Consider the following 8,490-nt stretch of genomic DNA (forward strand, 5'->3'; position numbering starts at 1 on the left):
ACTACAGGCACCCGCCACCTCACCCGGCTAGTTTTTTGTATTTTTTAGTAAAGACGGAGTTTCACTGTGTTAGCCAGGATGGTCTCGATCTCCTGACCTCGTGATCCACCCATCTTGGCCTCCCAAAGTGCTGGGATTACAGACTTGAGCCACCGTGCCCGGCCTTCTCCCACCCTTTTGGATAGGCCTGTATCAATTAGAATGCTCGTGGCTGCAGGTAACAGAATATCCAACCAGAAGAGCCATAAACAATAAAGACATTTATTATCTTACATGATAAGAAGTCAAAAGGTTGAGTGATACGTGGCTAATTCAACAGGTCTTTCCATCTTTCCACTCTGTCTTCTCCAGGATATTGAATTTAATTTTATCCTCAGGTTTGTGTCCTCATGGTTTCAAGATAGCTGCTGCCACTCCAGTCATCACATCGCTCACTGCTACATCTGAATTAGTTTCCTATGGCTTCTGTAACAAATACCACAAATTTGGTTCTTAAAACAACAACAATTTATTCTCTCACTGGTCTAGAAGCCAGTGAGAGAGGTCTGGTGTGACCTAGAAGCCAGAGGTCTGATGTGTCACTGGGCTGACATCAAAGTGTCAGCAGGGCTATCCTCCCTCTGAAGGCTCTAGAGGATAATCTATTTCTTGCCTCTTCCAGATTCTGATAGCTGCCAACATTCTTTGGCTTGTGGCCACATCACTCCAATCTCTGACTCTACCTTCACATTACCTTCTCGTGTATGTGTGTGTGTGTGTGTGAGTGTGTGTGTGTGTGTTTTCTCTCTGTCTATATCAAATCTCCCTCTACCCCTCTTTTAAAATGTCACTTTGTGACTGCATTTAGGGCCCACCTGGACAATTCAGGATATTCTCCCCATCTCAGGATCCTAAACTTAATCATATCTGCAAAGACCCTTTTTCCATACAAGGTAACATTTACAGGTTCCAGGGATTAGCACCTGATATCTCTCAGGGGAATTATTCAACCTACTATAATGTCAAAGGTGTCAAAAGGTGGAAAGTGCAATTTCTCCTCACCTACAATTTCCTAACCAGGAGGAAAATCTTTCCCAGAAGCCCCCATCTTATTGCCCCCTAGTCCTGTTGGCTGGGGTTGGGTCATGAGCTCATACATGTGACCTAATGGGGAAGGGAGGCTCTATCAGCAAGAAAAATGATGAGAGGATGAGGTTAAAACTCACCAACATCTGCCTCAGGATTCCTGCTCCCTGAAGGCCCAGGTCATCAGGCCAAGACCCTGCTGCCCTTCCATGATGTTGTTCTCTTTTGGTTTTCTGCTCACTCCTCCTCAGTCATTGAAGCCTGGCATTTGTTTCATATTCTTTCTATCTGACCCATCTAACCATTGAGCACTCAGTTCTCTGACCTCCTCATCTTGCAGTGAGCTTCCATACCCCATCTCTGACTTCCATTCTCACAGCTTCACCCTAGACCTGGACATCCTCCCTGAGATAACAAGTACAGATGACTGCCCTCCAGCTACATCCCCCTCCCTCCAGCTTACTCTGTTATTCCCATCACTCCTCCTCTCTCCTTTCTGCCCATCCACCAGCCACTTTTGTCTTGAGTTTCCTCCTATCAGAACAGATTACTTATATTCTAAATTCCCTTGACCCTTGATCCTTTCACTGAAATTATCTAGCAAAACCCCAATTCTGGATGAACCCCACTATTTGCTCAAACTTTTTCATTGTTTGAATTCCCACTTCTCCCCTCAGGGCAGATAACTTTACTTCGTATTTCACAATTAAAGCAGAAGACATCTGATAGAAACTCCTCAACTTTCCACCACTAAATATATTTGCCCTTGTACTGGGACTTTTAACCTTTCATCCTTGTTACAACGAAGTGGAACTCTGTGTACTTCTACCTCGAATGGACGTCTGCTTCTATTGACACCTCCAGAAGATTCCCTTGTTCCACTTTCCTTTCCCAATTCCTGGCTTTCCTCTCCCAGGCAGAGGTGGCAGGAGTTTGGGGGCAGGTTGGTATGAAAAGGAGAAAAGGTACTCCGATTACCCAGACCTAATTCTACTTCATTTTTGATACTTTTTTTTTTTTTTTTGAGACGGAGTTCTGCTCTTGTCACCCAGGCTGGAATGCAATGGCACGATCTCTGCTCACTGCAACCTCCGCCTCCCAGGTTCAAGCGATTCTCCTGCCTCAGCCTCCCAAGTAGCTGAGATTACATGTGCGCACTACCACGCCCAGCTAATTTTTGTATTTTTGGTAGAGAAGGGGTTTCACCATGTTGGCCAGGCTGGTCTCGAACTCCTGACCTCAGGCGATCCCACCCGCCTTGGCCTCCCAAAGTGCTGGGATTACAGGCCTGAAACCCTGAGCCCAGCCTGGTACTATTCTTATCATCTTCTCTCCCCTTATTTTTCTCGCCTTTTCTTCTTTTGTGGTTTTGTTTCTATGCTTCTTTCATCTTGGTTCAAAGTTGATCCAGAGTAAAAAAGACACTCAAACTGTGTATCAACGTCATCAAGCTTTTTTCCCTCTCTCCCGTATTTTCTTTCTGGAAAAAAATATTAAAAATAAAGAGTACTTTGTTGTTTCATAGCCTTCCATAGGGGCACAGGAAACGTCTTGAGGGGAAATATAACCTGATCATTTGTCTCAGGGTCTGAGTTGAACAGAGAAGTGGTTCCTGTGGGTGGTGATTTACTTGCCCCCACCCACTCACCTTTCACCCTTGTTCCACTTTGCTGCCCAAGAGGCGTGTCTGATTGTTTATTCTCCTGCTGAAAACCTCTCAGTGGCTCCTTTCCAACTTTACCTTTCATCTTGGCTCTGCTGCGTACCCTGTGCTTCCAGGGACCTTGGATCACTTCCAGTTACCTGGGCTGTTGCATACTGCTGTGCTTTCTTCAGGTTGTTCTTTTCTGGACTGACCTCTCACCCTGTTCTAGCTAATACCTATCCACCTTCAAGGTTCAGCTCAAGAATCTCCTTATCTTTTAAGAAGCTTTTCCCCCCATCACCTTCCTTCTCCAAACTGACCTTTGCCTTCATTTTGTCCCCCTCTAAAAATACCTCATGTGTCATACTTTATTTTACATGTTTGTGTCCTTTTAAAATTATTTACATATTTGTATCCTTTTACTTGACTATAAGCTCACTGAAGGCAGGCATTGTGCTTATTCATTCTTTCACTGCCCGAGTAATTCACAGACACTTTCTTTTTGTAAAAGAATCAATTAGTACAGAAATAAAATATGAAAGTCTGTCTCTCCTCACCTATATGATTCGTATTTGAACCTTCAGTGTCTAATTTAGTGTCTGGAACACAGAAGCCCCTATAACTTGTTTCTTGAATGAATGAATGAATGAATGAATGAATGAATGAATATCCCGCTAAGGTGGTTGTCTTCCACTAGTGACACAGCTGATCATAAATCTGAGTTTAAATACCCATTCACTGCTTCTGTTTCCTCTGTGCAAGGTTACACCACATACATGCTCTGTTGTGATTTATTTTTGCAAACTCACTGTCTGGGTCTTCAGTCTCCTCTAGGTCCTGTTTACTTTGAGTATTCAAAGCTCTGCTCCTCTGTTGGAGCAGTTTACATTTGGAGGAAGTTTTCCCACTGCCTGTGCAGTGTAAATTGGTTTCTAAACAATCTTGCCCACAGTCTCCATTAATATTGTACTGGAGAGCAAGGCAGGATACAATATTCAAAGTAGCAGGAGTTACTTTTTAGGATGATTGAATATGATGAAGGAGCCAAGGACAAAGGGTAATTTATTCTAAAGAAAGTCAACACCTTTGCTTTGCACTAGCTCTTGCAGTTAAAAAATAGGGCTGGTAATTGGACTTGCTTTATGAAAATCTCATTAGCATTAGCATATAACTAAAATGCACAGCTCCATAGTTAATTGCAATCCTGCACTGCGGTTAACAACTACAGTGATGACATTTGCATATTGCACATAAAATTAAAAATGCATGTCAGATAGGTGCTCTTTCAGGAAAAAAAAAAATCCTTGAATAACATTGCATTCACTATAATAATTGGAAAGATTTTGAATTTGAATGGAAATTATATGTATAGTATGAGCTTTAGAAAGACAGAGGAGCCTGATCAAAGAGGAGGGGAAACTAAATCTGAAACACTGCATAGTCAAAACTCTAGCAGCTGGGATCTTCTTCAAGGGCAGGGACATGTAATACTGAACTGTGCGTGCTTTGTGTAAATGTAACCCTTTCATCCAAAAGTCTCATTTCACTGCACAGGCATCAGTCTCATGTTGGTTCTCTTCCTCTAGACTGTAAGCTCCTTGAGATCACGGACTTGATCTTTTTAAACTTTTTATCCCCCAATGCTCAGCAGGTAACAGACATTCAATTATTTGTAGATGTGAACCAACTCAAGCCCCCTGTAACTGAATCCAATAGACACAAGAGGCTGTGTGGTAAGGGGTTAAGAGTGGGATGTTCTCATGTTTCCCTGAACCCTGCCTCTACCACTGACCTTGAGCCAGTTACTTCAACTTCCCTAAGCCTCAGTTTCCTTCTGTGGAAATGGTTTCTGCTTTATAAGGTTTTGGAAAAGATTTGGAAAGATAATACATGTAAAGCACTTAGCCCAGCACAGTGCCTGGCATACTACAAGTGCTATTAGTCCAGCTATTACTGTTGCTTTGGGGTTAAAGATCGTGAGAAAGGGCATTTTGAAGTTGAGGTATAAATCAGTTCATATGTGAGTCCTAATGTCAGTCACTTACAAGACAAAACAATGTTACCATGAATAATATGACTTGTCACAAGGGCTGATCACTTTTATTCCATTTCACCAAGAAAGAAAACGAGGCACTGAAAAGAGAATGGAGGGGTGAAAGACAACAATACTCATCTTTAGATGGATAATACAAAGCCCCATTTCCAGGCTTTGGGGATGAGACTCCTCTAGGAAAATAATAATAAATTTTCTGTCTCTTGGAAGATAACAGGCCGGAAACCATGGTCAGGAAAGAAAGGCAGAAGTGACAAAGTGGGTTTCTGAAGGAGACTGGGATGTTTTATCTGTTCATTCGTTCACTCATCATTAAGCTTAATATTATTGTATTTTATATATATATATATATAAAATATTATTGTGTCCATATCTATGCAATGTACTGTGCTAGGAACCCTGAGAGACACAGATGACCATGAATGTGAACCTGACCAGTACATGATTAGAAATTCTGGACTGGAAATAAGGTGAAGGATCAGACCTAGAGAAAAAGACTTGGGTGTCATCAGCAGGGAGAAGAGCTGGTACTCTGGACGAAGGTGCGCTCCCTGCGGCTGTTCACTGGGGAACACCCCCACTTATGAGATGGGAAAGGGAATTGGTGCTAATGAAGAAAGCACAGGAGAACTGCGGGAAGAACAAGGGCAGACAGGCCTGGGAAGCTGAAAGAGGGGAGAGTTTTAGCTTGTAGTGTGATAGTTGCCAGTCAGCTCTCTGTATAATAACATCAATGAGGATCGCTGGATTTAGTGATGAGGAAATCACTGGTGGTTCTTCTTCAAGAGGGAGATTATGATAAAGCGGTACAGAGAGGAACTTGACATCAAGGGGTGGGTGAAAAACGAGAGGGTAGGGAGGAAATGTAGGAAAATGTATGCTATGCTTTAGCAGTAAAAGAAAAAGGCTCAGCCAGTAGCCTGAAGGCATAACAGAGCTGGAAACGAAGTGTATAGGATTGGAGAGACCTAGACTAGAAGGAGACAGTAAGAAAATAGAGGCGATGTAGGAGACAGCTGGAGATGGCCGTACCCTCCGACCCAGCTGCACCTGAGGAGGAGTCTTGTAAGCTGTTCTGTGGGACTGAGGATAGAACCTTTGTCTTTGGGGGAGGTGCCCCCTTTCCCTGGCCCTGCAGCCCTGGTTCCTACCTGCATCCCAAAACATACTGAATCAAAATGTTTAGTTTTCTCATCTGTCTCCTCCTTTGAGGAAATGCACTCCTCACCTCCTTTGATGGTGCACTCCTAAGGGCAGGAATCATGCCTTCTTGATCTCGACATCCCCAGTATTTAGTTCAGGGTCTGGCACAGTCAGTAGGAATTGTGAAACCTAACTACATAGGCCTACATAAGCATGTATTACATTGGCTGGAGTTCCCAGTAATTATACAACCCCTTATCAATCCTCCCACCTCTCTCCCCACCTCGCAGATACCTGATATTGAGATGACAACTGCAAGAAGTCCGGGTGTAGTTCACTTACCTCCCCACCCCCACAATTGGGGAGAACAGGCCAGAATGTGCGGGAGCCTCACCTTATGAATTGTGTGAGGCACTAACTGAAAATAAAGCCAAGAGGCCACAATCCTCTTCCTTCACAGCTTTCCTTAGAGAGTCTCTCCCCGTCTTTCTACTCTCTCTCTGCTCTTTTCATTCCAGCTCATCTGTTTTGTTTTGTTTTCCAACTCTCCACTTCCTGTGTCCTATTTCCACTTTTGGAAGCCTGTTTTTAGACCCAAGCCTTTCATTTGCCTTTACTCAAAGGTTTTCTGAAGACTCACTATCTCTAAGAAAATGACCTTGAACCATAATCCGACGATTGAGGTTGAGCCAACATTTGTCACCCCTCCCCATCTTACGTGGGTTCACTTCATACAAGACCTCAATACATAAGGGCTTCTGTAAAACAGCCAGTCCTGGGGCCCTCAATTTGGAGTGCTAGGCTTTTGAGGAAAGTGTCAGAAATCACCAGAAGTCAAAGCTGTGTACCCAATTGTCATTTTTCTCAATAAGTCAATAGCTTGCAAAGCTTTCCAATTAGAAACAAAGAAACTTTCTTTCTCCCTGCTCATGCTTAAAAAATAGTTATTTTTCTTTTTCTGGAAAATCTTACTAGTAATCTCTTTAGGTCGCATCCCCTATTATTCCATCTGAACACGCTGGCTTTCCACATGTTGCAGGATTGGGACAGGCCGGGCAGTGACCCAGGGACACAAAGGGGCAAGTAAAGTGGGGTGCAATTTTGTTACTGACCACTCTTCTCTAGGGGCCACTGCACACTTACCCTCCTCTGTGCTGCAGTTTGCAGAGCCTGAGGTCCAAGCAAAAGAAGCATTGTCTCACAGCTGTAAAGCATGAATTGTGTTTGTGGATTGCATTGCCCTGCTTCTCGCTCGTGCTTGTTCTTGTTTTCCTGGCACAAGGGCCTTTGCTCCTAGAATGGCCGCTTATCTCGGCTGACTGCTATTTGCCAACACTGGGCTCACTGGGTTGTTTTGAAAAGTCACACGAAGTTTATAATTCTTTCTGATGCTACCTTGGACGTATGTGTGCTAAATAAGCCTCAAACACCAAAACTGCCTTAAAACCTAAACCAAGCTCAATGCATGACGTCCTCTCAGGCATGCAGGCACCAGGAGGAACTCACACACCCTGCCCAGCTAATTCTACACCTTTTGTCTGTGTTGCTCTTCCACAGTACTGCTGGTTAGACCTTCCACTCTTCTCCAAGTTGAGGCATTTGGTTCCCTCCACTTGCCCAGTAGGGCTCAGAATTTCTTGTGGAGCAGCTTGGGTGGTGAGGGAGGGAGGCACAGACACTGCCCCCAATGTCTCTGCGGGACGGTGGGGAACTGAGGGGTCCCTGACCAGTTGCCTCTCACGGCTTGATGTGTCCCCTGATGGCTTCTCCCCTGGCTCACACTGTGGGCCCACACTGTTTGCCAATCTGCCTTTCTCCCTGACGGTGCCTTTCTTGGGGGAGAACCACAACCATCTCCCACGCTGTTTTACAGCCTCCCACCACTCCACAGAGCCTCTGCAGAGCATACCTGAAGCCTTGATTCTGTCCACCTGCTTCCTCTGAAGCTCACCAAAAAGGGAGCTGCTTGTTTATCCTGCTGTCAGCCATTTCCCATCAACGTCTGGCCCAGCCAGCTGCGTTGGGGCCAGCACTGCTTTAGTACCAACAGGCTGGCCCTCTTCCAGGCTCTCATTGCTGGCGAATTCATCTTGCTATTGAATGCGAAGTATGAGTCAGAGGTAATGCTGATGAAACCTCGGGCAGGTCGTAACAACAAGGGCAGACCCAAGCCACGGGGGGTGGGGTGGGGGAAGAGTGGGCCAGACCTCTGCTCTGCAGAGCTGTGGTTTGTCCTGAAGTCTGGTGCTGTGTTAGTGCAAACAACATCAAATGCAATTCAATTACAACTGTGTACTCATCACTGGGCCGGGCTGTCAGAGGCACAGAAGTATATGTTAGTTTCTGTAGGAGTTATGGCCAGCAGCCCAGCTTCTTAACTGGATTTAGTTTGAAAGGAAATGCCTCACTGGACAGTGACACTTCTCAACTCTTTCAGGGAAGAAAATTTTTGCTTCGGGTAGGCCGATGTGTGACTTTAATACTCTTATCATTAGTCCTGAGTCCAGTGCTAGTCATTCAAAGTTGTCTTTCATCTTTTGTGTGTATTGTTTTCATACAGTGGCAGCTGGAGAATGACTATATC

General features: G+C 44.5%; 1 long non-coding RNA gene across 1 annotated transcript; it reads right to left on the reverse strand.

Moving 5' to 3' along the window:
• Positions 1 to 241: 241 nt before the first annotated feature.
• LOC135971000 (uncharacterized) lies at positions 242 to 7,919 on the reverse strand. Its single transcript, XR_012435357.1, has 3 exons — positions 7,816 to 7,919; positions 1,206 to 2,545; positions 242 to 465 (listed from the first exon to the last, which is right to left on the reverse strand). It is a non-coding gene; the product is annotated as an uncharacterized lncRNA (long non-coding RNA).
• Positions 7,920 to 8,490: the final 571 nt, after the last annotated feature.

This window comes from Macaca fascicularis, chromosome 5, assembly GCF_037993035.2.
Source record: "Macaca fascicularis isolate 582-1 chromosome 5, T2T-MFA8v1.1".
NCBI classification, from domain to species: Eukaryota; Metazoa; Chordata; class Mammalia; order Primates; family Cercopithecidae; genus Macaca; species Macaca fascicularis.